The sequence below is a fragment of the Stegostoma tigrinum genome, chromosome 12 (genome assembly GCF_030684315.1).
Source record: "Stegostoma tigrinum isolate sSteTig4 chromosome 12, sSteTig4.hap1, whole genome shotgun sequence".
In the NCBI taxonomy this organism is placed as follows: domain Eukaryota; kingdom Metazoa; phylum Chordata; class Chondrichthyes; order Orectolobiformes; family Stegostomatidae; genus Stegostoma; species Stegostoma tigrinum.
The window spans coordinates 4,465,287-4,477,811 of NC_081365.1; the positions used below are offsets into that span (position 1 = coordinate 4,465,287).

Genomic DNA, 12,525 nt, shown 5'->3' on the forward strand with positions numbered 1-12,525 from the left:
GGAGTGCCGCACTGTCAGAGGGTCAGTACCGAGGGAGTGCCGCACTGTCAGAGGGTCAGTACTGAGGGAGTGCCGCACTGTCAGAGAGTCAGTACTGAGGGAGTGCCACACTGTCGTATGGTCAGTACTGAGGGAGTGCTGCCCTGTCAGAGGGTCAGTGCTGAGGGAGTGCCGCACTGTCAGAGGGTCAGTACTGAGGGAGTGCAGCACTGTCAGAGGGTCAGTGCTGAGGGAGTACAGCACTGTCAGAGGGTCAGTACTGAGGGAGTGCAGCACTGTCAGAGGGTCAGTACTGAGGGAGTGCCGCACTGTCAGAGAGTCAGTACTGAGGGAGTGCCGCACTGTCAGAGAGTCAGTACTGAGGGAGTGCCGCACTGTCAGAGAGTCAGTACTGAGGGAGTGCCGCACTGTCAGAGGGTCAGTACTGAGGGAGTGCCGCACTGTCAGAGGGACAGTACTGAGGGAGTGCCGCACTGTCAGAGGGTCAGTACAGAGGGAGTGCCGCACTGTCAGAGGGTCAGTGCTGAGGGAGTGCCGCACTGTCAGAGGGACAGTACTGAGGGAGTGCCGCACTGTCAGAGGGTCAGTACTGAGGGAGTGCCGCACTGTCAGAGGGTCAGTACTGAGGGAGTGCCGCACTGTCAGAGGGTCAGTACTGAGGGAGTGCCGCACTGTCAGAGGGTCAGTACTGAGGGAGTGCTGCACTGTCAGAGAGTCAGTACTGAGGGAGTGCAGCACTGTCAGAGAGTCAGTACTGAGGGAGTGCCGCACTGTCAGAGAGTCAGTACTGAGGGAGTGCCGCACTGTCAGAGGGTCAGTACTGAGGGAGTGCCGCACTGTCAGAGGGTCAGTACTGAGGGAGTGCCACACTGTCAGAGAGTCAGTACTGAGGGAGTGCTGCACTGTCAGAGGGTCAGTACTGAGGGAGTGCCGCACTGTCAGAGAGTCAGTACTGAGGGAGTGCCGCACTGTCAGAGGGTCAGTACTGAGGGAGTGCAGCACTGTCAGAGAGTCAGTACTGAGGGAGTGCCGCACTGTCAGAGGGTCAGTACTGAGGGAGTGCCGCACTGTCAGAGGGTCAGTACTGAGGGAGTGCCGCACTGTCAGAGGGTCAGTACTGAGGGAGTGCCGCACTGTCAGAGGGTCAGTGCTGAGGGAGTGCCGCACTATTGGAGCGTCAATACCAAAGGGATGCAGCGCTGTTAGAACATCAGTGCCAAGAGGATACCATGCCATCAGAGGGTTGTTGCTGAGCGTGTGCTGTATGGTCAGGACAGCAATATCCTTAAAGTTATTCAGGGGTGTTGAAAACAAAATCAGTTCGTCATTGTTAACAGCGGTGACGGAACTTTCAGCTTCTGGCAGTGGATTTTGTTTGGGGGCTGATTTATTGTACAGTCCTTGTTATTACTTTTGTTATAATTTGTGGTGGGTCTTGTTTGTACTTGCTGTGACTGAAAATTCTGAAGGAACAAATTAGACATGTTCCAGGCTTCCTGTATCCAATTATTTAATTAGAGGGCAGATTCTGGTTTGCGTGGGACACTAACAAGTTCAAAGAAGCATGTTCAGCATAGATTGACGATGTCAAACTAATTAGCACATCAAGCCATAACACACAGTCATAAGGTTGGAGTTTGGGATTTAAATGGTAATAGAGAAGAAATGAATCAACAATAATTAAACATATTGCAATGAATCACAGATGAGTACTTATACCATACAGTTAAGGAAAGGTAGGATTTAAATCTGTTTTAATTGTGTTGATCGCAGATCTCTGGTGCGTTTTTGTACTTGAAGAAATTATGCTTGTGTGTTGAAAAGATTCAGGCAGACAAATATTTTTTAATTTTAATGCAGTTACAAGCCTTCCCAGTCCCACTAGTCTTCCACAAGCTACTTCAGTGATAGGTCTAGTCTTATAAAGCAAAGTAGGAGAGGCTATTTCAAAAGTAAAATTATCGAGTTAAAGACTGGAATTGGGTTCAGAAGACGTTATGCAAATTGATTTCCGGTGTTGGAATCCTATTTAAGAATAGTCTACACTGAAAGAATTAGTTTATTTACACCTTCAATGCGGTGAAAGAATCAATGATCAGACAGAAGTGATGCTGGTCACAAGTAGGGGATAAGTAATAGCAGGAGTCAAACAAAAGTTTGTTCAGGGAATAAAACCCAAAACTAAAATTGCTGGATAAATTTAGCAGGTCTGGCAACATCTGTGGAGAGAAATCAGAGTTAACATTTTGGGTCCAGTGACTCTTCAGAGCTGATCTTGATGGGTAAGGGAATGAGGAAGTAGAGAGTTCAGTAAGGGGGTTCCAGTGACGATTGTGTTCTGCCATGTGATTATTGTCTGTAATAATTGCCTTGCCACCAATATGAGACTGACTGGCCCTGACGGTAGTTGCAAGGTTCATCATTTTCCTCCCATTTTCTGAATATTGCTGAAAAAGAAAATGTTTTGACAAAGATTTTCACTTTGCACTCAAGAAGAAGTCCGGCATTATGATGGAAGGACAAACTTGAAAGCAGAATACAGGGTTAACGGAAAGATTCTTGGCAGTGTGGAGAAGCAGAGGAATCATGGGGTTCATGTCCACAGTTCCCTAAACGCTGCCACCCAGGTGGATAGAGTTGTTAAGAAGGCATATAGTGTGTTAGCTTTCATTAATAGAGGGATTGAGTTCGAGAGCCGTGAAGTTATGCTCCAGCTATACACAAGCCTGGTTCGGCCACATCTGGAGTATTGTGTCCAGTTCTGTTCGCCTCATTGCAAGAAAGATGTGGAAGCATTGGAAAAGGTGCAGAGGAGATTTTCCAGGATGTTGCCTGGAATGGAGGGAATGTCCTACAAGGAAAGATTGAGAGAGCTAGGGCTTTTCTCTTTCGAAAGATGAAGAATGAGAGGTGACTTGATAGAGGTGCACAACATAATCAGAGGTATAGATAGAGTGGACACCCAGAGACTTTTTCCTAGGGTGGGGGTAGCTATTATGAGGGGAGATAGTTTTAAAGTGAGTGGAGGTAGATATAGGGGAGACGTCAGAGGTAGGTACTTTACTCAGAGAGTGGTCAGGGCATGGGATGTGTTGCCAGAGAGGGTAGTGGATTTGGCCTCATTAGGGGCATTTAAGCAGTTATTAAACAGGCATATGGATGATAGTATATGGTAGGGGTGGAGGTAAAATAAACCTTAAGTTTAGGATAAAACTTTGGCACAACATTGTGGGCCGAAGGACCTGTACTGTGCTGTACTGTACTGTTCTATGTTTGATAGTTGGTTGTCAAGTGGACTCTCATTTGTAGAGGCATTGCCATGAGGACTGAACCCAAAAAATACTGATTAACAGTTAGTGGTCAGGCTTTGTTAAATTTTAGACCAAACAGATTGAACCTGATTGGTCAGGGCGTTATTCTTTGACTGGGTGAGGGGATGGCCTAATGGTAATATCTCTGGACAGTTAATCCCAAGAACTGTATAATGTTCTGTGGACCTGGGTTCAAATCCTGCCACAGCAGACAGAGAATTTGAATTCAATAAATATTTGGAATTAAGAGTCTAATAATGACCGAGAATCCATTGTCATTGTTGGAAAAACCCAACTGGTTCACTAATGCTCTTTAAGGGAGCAACCTGCCATCCTTACCTGATCTGGCCTCCATGTGACTCCAGACCCACAGCAATGTAGTTGACTCTTAACTGCCCTCTGGGCAATTATTGATAAATGCTGCCTAGCCAGCAATGCTGTTGTCATGTGAATAAATATTGTTTTAAAAAACCCTGAGAAATGAACCACCGATTGGTTGACACCTATGCTTTTGAGTTGAAGCAGCTGAAGTTGGTGCACATATTCTTTCTGTCTGCACAGAACCAGGCCTTGTATGTTAATACATGTGACCTCTTGTACATGCGCATGTACCACACTGCGGACTCGACTGACAGTTCCCAACTGGTTATCACTGTAATTGCTCACTTATTCAGGATTATCCAGCAAACGCTGTCCGTTTGCAGAATCACATCTAGTGTTAGACACTGTTGTGAGTTTTATGAGCATGGGTCATTTAGATATGATCATTACCTTGTTTGTTGCGAGCTGCTGAAGGCCCCTGCTGTTTGATGTGAGCTGCCAGGCTGAGAAATGTGGATTTACATTCCTGGCATCAAACTGGCACTGAAATTCATACTCCATATGACTCACTTGTGTGACAGGCAGGGCGTTTTTTTTCTTTTGGCTTGAACACCAGCATCCTGTTTGTGGCAAGCACCATTTGTATTGCTATTCATAGTCGCATCATGAAACAGCTAGCTACACCTGTTGCCCAAATGTTTCAGATGCTTTATTCTTTCAGCATAATCTGAGGTAAACTGGGCAGTCCCCGACCAAATAAGATTTCCTTTTTGTTCCCAAGAGCTGTTCTTGTCATTTTTTGTGTTTACTTCAATAGTGTAAGGCGTTTGACAGAAGAAACCACAGCTGTTTGGAGAAGATCTACCAGAATTTGCATTATAAATGTGTGGAGTGTACTTCCTGCTGGACCCAACCACAATATGGCCTAACAGTAACATATTATTTGCAGTGCAATTAATAAACTGTACACTCTGGTGCCAAAATTCATATTTCATGGGCTGCTCAGGACAGCTTTCTGGAAAGGACACTGCTATATTTTTAATTTACTATGATGGCAGTCTGTGTAGGCAAAGACTAGTTGTAATGATTTAGTTCAAAGCTATTTTATTTGTCTTTGATTTTGTAATCGGTTGAAGCGTTGGGAATGAAGTATTTCAGTCACCTGGCATGAGTGTCAAAACACTTGGTCAGCAAAATGTCATGGGCAAGGTTAAAACATGTACCTTCACCTTGTCGTAGATCAATGCCTATCCCTACACTGGATTGTTTATTCCTGTTCTAAAGACCAGGCTGTACATGGCAATCCTTTCTAACCAGCATTGGATAATGATCAGTCAACCCCGATTTAATGTTGTCTGTGAATTTCTGAATAATGTGTCTTTAGGTTCCCCCAGTAATCAGTGTTAAAACAGGAGTTGCATTCTGTAGGACCTACTTTATCAAATAAAGAACATAAAACAATACATCCTATAAGCTTTACTCCAATAAATACCTACATTAGTAAATAAAACTACTTTTAAAATGAAATGATATGAAATGTAAAAGAACTTTTATAAACCGAAGATACATCAGGCAAATGGGTGACCTCCAGGAAAAGTAGGAGAGGGAAGCCGGTTGTGCAGGAGTTTCCTGTGGCTATCCCAATCTCAAACAAGTACGCTGTTTTAGAAAATGTATGGTTTGATGGGCTGTTAGGAGAATGTAGCATTGACAGTCAGGTTTCTGGTAAAAAGACAGGCTCTAATGTAATGAGGGGTCTGCCAGGTTCCAAGCAATCAACTGTGATAGAGGACTGTCTAGCCAGAGGTACAGACAGATGATTCTGCGGTCAACAGCGAGACTTCTGAATGGTGCATTTTCTCCTTGGTGCCAGGATCAAGGATATTTTGGAGAAGGTGCGGAATGTTCTCAAAGGGGAGAGACACCAGCAGGAGTTCATTGTTCACATTGGAACTAACATTGGAAGAGAATCAGATGAGATTCAGAAGAGACAATATAGGACGTTTGGCAGAAATTTATAATGGAGGTCCTTGAGGGTAGCAATATCAGGATTACTCCTAGCGCCACAAATCAGTGAGGGTAGAAATAGGAAGATAGAGCAGATGAATGTGTGCCTGAGGAGGAGGAGGAGCAGCGAAGAAGGATTCACGTTTTTGGGTCATTGGAGTATCTTGTGGAGTAGAAGTGACCTAGAAAGAGGGAAGGATTGCACCTGAATCAAAAGGGGACTAATATACTGGTGCGGAGATTTGCTAGAGCTGCTCAGGAGGATTTAGACAATTAAGCTGGGGGAGTGGGGAAGGGAGTTGAGGAGGAGGACCCAGGGACATAGTGGGGAAAGAGATCAGTCTGAGACTGGCACAGGTGGGAGAAGGAGCAAGTTGAATAGTCAGGGCAAGCAGGAACAAATCAGACAATGGAGGTAGCACTGATCAATTCAACTGCACTTATCTCAATGCAAGACACCGAACCAGAAAGGCAGATGAACTCAGGGCATTGTTGGCTACATGGGACTGGGATATCAAAGCAATTTCAAAGATGTGGTTCTAGGATGGACGGGACTGACAGCTTAATGTTCCAGGTTATAGATGCTATAGGAACGATAGAAAGGGGGGCAAGAAGGGAGGGAGAGTGGCTTTTTTCATAAGGGATAACATTACGACTGTATTTAAGGAGGATGTTCCTTGAGAAACGAATTTGTGTGGAAGCCTCCGTTATCTGTAAGAATAATAGAGGGTTATAGTGGAGGATTATAACTGTCACACATCGAATGGATCTGCCATAGTGTTAAGGAGAAATTTGTTAAGTGTACAAGAAACTTTTCTAATTTAATATGTGGATGTACCTACTACAGAAGGTGCAGATATTGGCCTATGTTGGGAAATATGGAAGGCCAGTTGATTGAAGTGTCAGTGGGGTAGCACTTTGGGGCCAGTGATCATAACTCTGTTAGTTTTCAAAGTAATGGAAAAGGATAGACTGGATCTAAAAGTTAAAGTTCTAAATTGGAGGAAGGCCAATTCTGACAGTATTAGGCAAGAACTTTCAAAGGTTGACTGTGGATGGATGTTTACAGGTAAAGTGTGGATGGAAAATGGGAAGCCCTCAAAAATGAGATGAGAGTCCAGAGACAGCATGTTCCCATCAGGGTGAAGGGCAAGGCTGGTGAGTATAGTATAGGCAATGCTGGATATTGAGAGAAATTGAGGTTCAGGGTAAGAATAAGAAGGAAGCGTATTGCCAAGTTCAAAAGCAGAGATCAAGTGAATCCTTAGAAGAATATAAAGACAGCAGGAGTATGCTTAAGAGGGCAATCAGGAGGGCAAAAAGGGGACATGAGACATTTTTGGAAAATAGAATTGAGGACAATCCGACAGGATTCTACAAATACTTTAATGACAAAAGGGTAACTCGGGAGAGAGTAGGACCCCTTAAAGATGAGCAAGGCCGCAGACAGAAGGTAGTGGTGGAGTGATAACGGGAACTGCAGATGCTGGAGAAGCCAAGATAATAAAGTGTGAAGCTGGATGAACACAGCAGGCCAAGCAGCATCTCAGGAGCACAAAAGCTGATGTTTCAGGCCTAGACCCTTCATCAGAGAGGGGGATGGGGAGAGGGTTCTGGAATAAATAGGGAGCGAGGGGGAGGCGGACCGAAGATGGAGAGAAAAGAAGATAGGTGGGGAGGTAGGGAGGGGATAGGTCAGTCCAGGGAAGACGGACAGGTCAAGGTGGTGGGATGAGGTTAGTAAGTAGGAAATGGAGATGTGGCTTGAGGTGGGAGGAAGGGAAGAACAGGTTAGGGAAGCGGAGACGGGCTGGGCTGGTTTTGGGATAGAGTGGCGGGAGGGGAAGAGCTGGGCTGGTTTTGGGATGCGGTGGGGGAAGGGGAGGTTTTGAAACTGGTGAAGTCCACATTGTTACCATTGGGCTGCAGGGTTCCCAAGCGGAATATGAGTTGCTGTTCCTGCAACCTTTGGGTGGCATCATTGTGGCACTGCAGGAGGCCCATGATGGACATGTCATCTGAGGAATGGGAGGGGGAGTTGAAATGGCTCACGACTACATTGGGGAAACCAAACGGAGGCTTGGAGACCGCTTTGCAGAACACCTCCGCTCAGTTCGCAACAGACAACTGCACCTCCCAGTCGCAAACCATTTCCACTCTCCCTCCCATTCTCTAGATGACATGTCCACCATGGGCTTCCTGCAGTGCCACAATGATGCCACCCGAAGATTGCAGGAACAGCAACTCATATTCCGCCTGGGAACCCTGCAGCCCAATGGTATCAATGTGGAGTTCACCAGCTTCAAAATCTCCCCTTCCCCCACTGCATCCCAAAACCAGCCCAGCTCGTCCCCTCCACCCACTGCATCCCAAAACCAGCCCAGCCCGTCTCTGCTTCCCTAACCTGTTCTTCCCTTCCTCCCACCTCAAGCCGCATCTCCATTTCCTACCTACCACCTCATCCCGCCTCCTTGACCTGTCTGTCTTCCCTGGACTGACCTATCCCCTCCCTACCTCCCTACCTATACTCTCCTCTCTACCTATCGTCTTTTCTCTCCATCTTCGGTCCGCCTCCCCCTCTCTCCCTATTTATTCCAGTTCCCTCTCCCCATCCTCCTCTCTGATGAAGGGACTAGGCCCGAAACGTCAGCTTTTGTGCTCCTGAGATACTGCTTGACCTGCTGTGTTCATCCAGCTCCACACTTAGTTAGTGGTGGAGGGTTGTTTATCGAACTGGAGGGCTGTGACCAGTAAGTGTTCCACAAGGATCAGTGCTGGGTCCACTGCTTTTTGTCATTTATATAAATGATTTGGATATGAACAGAGAAGGTATGGTTAGTAAGCTTGCAGATGACACCAAAATAGGTGGTGTGGTGGACAGCAGAGAAGGTTACTGCAGAGTACAGTGAGATCTTAATCTGGGCCGAGGACTGGCAGATGGAATTTAATTCACATAAATGTGAGGTGCTGCATTTTGTGAAGGTATATCAGGGTAGGACTTATATACTTAGCAGTAAGGCCCTGGGGAGTGTTTCTGAACAAAGAGACCTTGGAATACAGGTTCATAGTTCATTGAAAGTCAAGTCCCAGTCAGACAGGATAATGAAGAAGACATTTGGTATGCTTGCTTTTCTTGGTCAGTCCATTAAGTGCAGGAGTTGGGAGATCATGTTGCAACTGTACAACAACCTTACCTTTCTGGTTCGGTGTCTTGCATTGAGATAAGTGCAGTTGAATTGATCAGTGCTACCTCCATTGTCTGATTTGTTCCTGCTTGCCCTGACTGTTCAACTTGCTCCTTCTCCCACCTGTAGCAGTCTCAGACTGATCTCTTTCCCCACTCTGTCCCCAGATCCTACTCCTCAACTCCCTTCCCCACTCCCCCACCTTATTTGTCTAAATCCTCCCGGAATACCGCGGGCAGTTCTGTTCTCCCTGCTATAAGAACGACGTTGTGAAACTAGAAAGGGTTCAGAAAAGTTTTACAAGAATGTTGCCACGTTTGGAGGGTTTGAGTTAAAGGGAGAGGCTCAATAAGCTGGGGCTAATTTCCCTGGAGCATCGGAGGCTGAGACGGTGACCTTATACAGGTTTAATAAATCATGAGGGGCATGGATAGGGGAAAAAGTCAAGGTCTTTTCCGCAGGATGGGGCAGTCCAAAACTGGAGTACATAGGTTCAAGGTGAGATGGGAAAGATTTAAAAGAGACGTAAGGGGCAACATTTTCACACAGAGGATGGTGCGTGTATGCAATGAATTGTTAGAAGACGTAGTAGAGGCTGGTACAGTTAGTGTTGTAGATGGGTATAGGAATAGGAAGCATTTAAAGGGATGTGAGCCATTTACTGGCAAATGGGACTCGATTAATTTAGGATATTTTGTCAGCATGGACACGTTAGACTGAAATGTCTGTTTTCATGCAGTACATCTCTATGACTTTTTGACTGTAAAACTAATATCCCTGTTTTCCACATCGTCTGTTCACTGACCTTCCTGGTTGCTGCAGGTTTCTCCTTTCTCTGAACCTTCGATTTAAGTCCTCTGCCTCACCCTGACCATTCAGATTGTTCCAGCACACCACTTACTGACTCCTGACCTGAACTGGGGCTCTGGAGGTGAGCAATCTTGGCAAGAGACAGTAGGAGCTATCTTTGACCAAAAAGAAAGGGAAGTATGACAATCATGACTCAACATTACCAACTCTCAATTTCATATACATGGAGCACTGGCTTCAGATCCAGTCTTGAACATTGATGAAGGTAGAGTTGGCTGGAGGTCTGTAATTCTAGGGAACAAAGTAGGACCAGTGCTTGAGATTATACTCGGGGATAGTATTAAGTGATAGCTACCACAACACCATCTATCTTAATAAAACAAAGAACTGTGAATGCTGGAAATCTGAAAGAGAAACAGAAATTGCTGGAGAAACTCTGGTCTTGTCACGTCTGTGGAGAGAAAGCAGAATTAATGTTTTGAGTACAATGACCTCTCTTCAGAATAGTTCTGCAGAAGAGTTGCTGGACTTGAAACATTAACTGTGCTTTCTCTCCACAAATGCTGCCTGGCTTTGTGTCTAATGTTTGTTATGGGAAAGGAAACGATGGTCTGCAAAAAAAAGGGTTTTGGATTGAGGGGAGGCAGATTTTATTTTAGAAAAAGGCGAGATCTGGCCAAAGTAGACTGGATCAGCTCCCTGAGTAAATCTAAAATAGAATAGCGGGAAGGTTTCAAAATGGAATTGGTGAGAATACAGGCCCAACATGTTCTGTTTAGAATGAAATGTAGAAGCAACAAGCCTAGAGAACCCTGGATATCTTAGAATATTCAGGACTGGATAAGAAAGGAAAGAGAGGCTTTTAGTGGGTACAAAGAGAGGTTATCACTAGAGACCCTCTTGGAGTATGGAAAATGCAGGGATAACTTCAGTGGGCCAGAAGTGGACATATGGCGGCGAAGTCAAGTTAAGTCAGTGGTACCTGGTGGCATTGCTGTCCGCATTGGCGATGCCCAGCGAGGATTCAGAGTGTTGAGGATGTCGATGGAGGCAAGATGGCCATTTTCATTCCAGATGGGGTGTTGCACTGAAAAGGACTCATGCCTGGCCACCAGACCCATGGCAGAGCTTTGAACAAGTACGTGGATCACAAATGGCTAGTATGCAGGTGTGGCTAGTAATCAGACAAGCTAATAAAATGGTGTTTTATTGCAAGGGGAATTTAACACAAGGCTAGTGAAGTTATATTTCTGTTGTCCAGGGCACTGGTGAGACTGCATTTAGAAAACTGTGTATAGTGCTAGACACTGGACTACAGAAAGATTTTATTGAATTGGAAGCATTTCAGACAACGTTTACCAGACTAATATCTGGAATGAGTGAATTGCCTTATGAGGAAAGGCAAGACCTAAATCCTTGGAGTTTAGACAAGTCAGAAGGCGACTTAACCGAAACATGGAAGACCTTGAGGGGATTTGACTGGGTGGATTTTGAAAGGATGTTTCATCTTGTGGGAGAATCAAAAACTAGGGGTCACAGTATAAAAATAAGAGGGCTGTAGTTTAAGATAGAGATGCAGAAACAGTTTTCACTTTTCTTTCCTCTGACGATTGAGAGTCTCTGGAATTCCCTTCCTGAAAAAGCAATGGATACAGTTTTTTGAAGTATTTCAAGGCACAGGTGAAACAATTCTTGATTATCAAAGGATGAAATATTGCCGTAGATATGCAGTGATGTACATTTTACGTTAAGTTCAGATCGGCCATGATCTTATTGCAAGGCGGAGGCAGGTTCAAAGAGCTGAACGGCCTACTCTAGACCCTTGGTCATATATTTGGAGCAGTCCTACATAAATGGAAATTAATACTTGATCAGTTGTTGATTTTTTTTCTCATTTTTATATTTATATTAACCAAAGCTATTTGGAGAAGTGTTGCATAGGTAGAGTTCAATTACAGATCAGCCAGGATCTCTCTGAATGGTGGAACAGACTCAGTGTTAAATGGCTGCCTCAAGTTCCAAACTTGCTGTTTCGACACGATGGAAGCAAATGTTTTGGCTCTGACTGATGTGCTTTCATGAGATGTATATGGAGTGTTGAGAATGAGTTGTCCCCTTGAGGTCAAATGTTTTCATGGATTTCCATTAGTGTTATACATTCAGCTGTGGTGTGTACTTTAAAAAAAAATCACAGCAATCAGTACAGTCCATTTGCTTAAAAGAAAACAAGAACCTGCATTTTTACAAGGTGTTTATTGACCTTCAGTGTCCCTAAGTGCTTTAAAAGCAGTGTAATAGTTTTTGAAACATAGTCACTTGTTATGATGTTAGAAATACAGCAGACAGCTTGTGCATAGCAAGCTCCCACAAACCAGATAATCTATTTTTATAGTATTGATTGAGAAATAAATATCAGTCACACCTCTTGGAAATCTCGCCTGCTGTTCATCAAAATAGCACTATGGTAACTTATGCCCAACTGAGAAGCCTAGTGAGGCATTACTTGAAAGTCCCATATTGGTTGATACTTTTAACAGTGTAGCACTTCCTTAGTGCTGCATTGGAATATCAACCTGGATTATTTGCTCCCAAATCTCTGGAGCCAGAGTTGAACTTGAACCTGCGACAAAGAAGATAAATCTTTGTTCTAGAAAATGACGGTGGTTTACTATGGGCTTGATGGAGGGGCGGGGGGGGCGCGTAAGTGTGCTGTAATGACTGTCTTTTGCCAGGCCTTGTTGCACTTTTGTGGTTTACTAAGATGCTTGTTTCGACAGCCAAATGGCTTGCTGTCTCATTGAGCCTGATTTTTGAAGATGGCTAGCATGTATAGAAACTTGCATTCATATAGCACCTACAGCATAGTAAACAAGCATGATAATACTGAAGAT

The 12,525-nt window shown here is 44.6% G+C and overlaps 1 protein-coding gene across 6 annotated transcripts in view; it reads left to right on the forward strand.

The window, feature by feature from the left end:
- gbe1b (glucan (1,4-alpha-), branching enzyme 1b) overlaps positions 1–12,525 on the forward strand; it is a 529,949-nt gene that overhangs the window by 388,942 nt on the left and 128,482 nt on the right. The gene's annotated exons all lie outside the window — the stretch shown is intronic.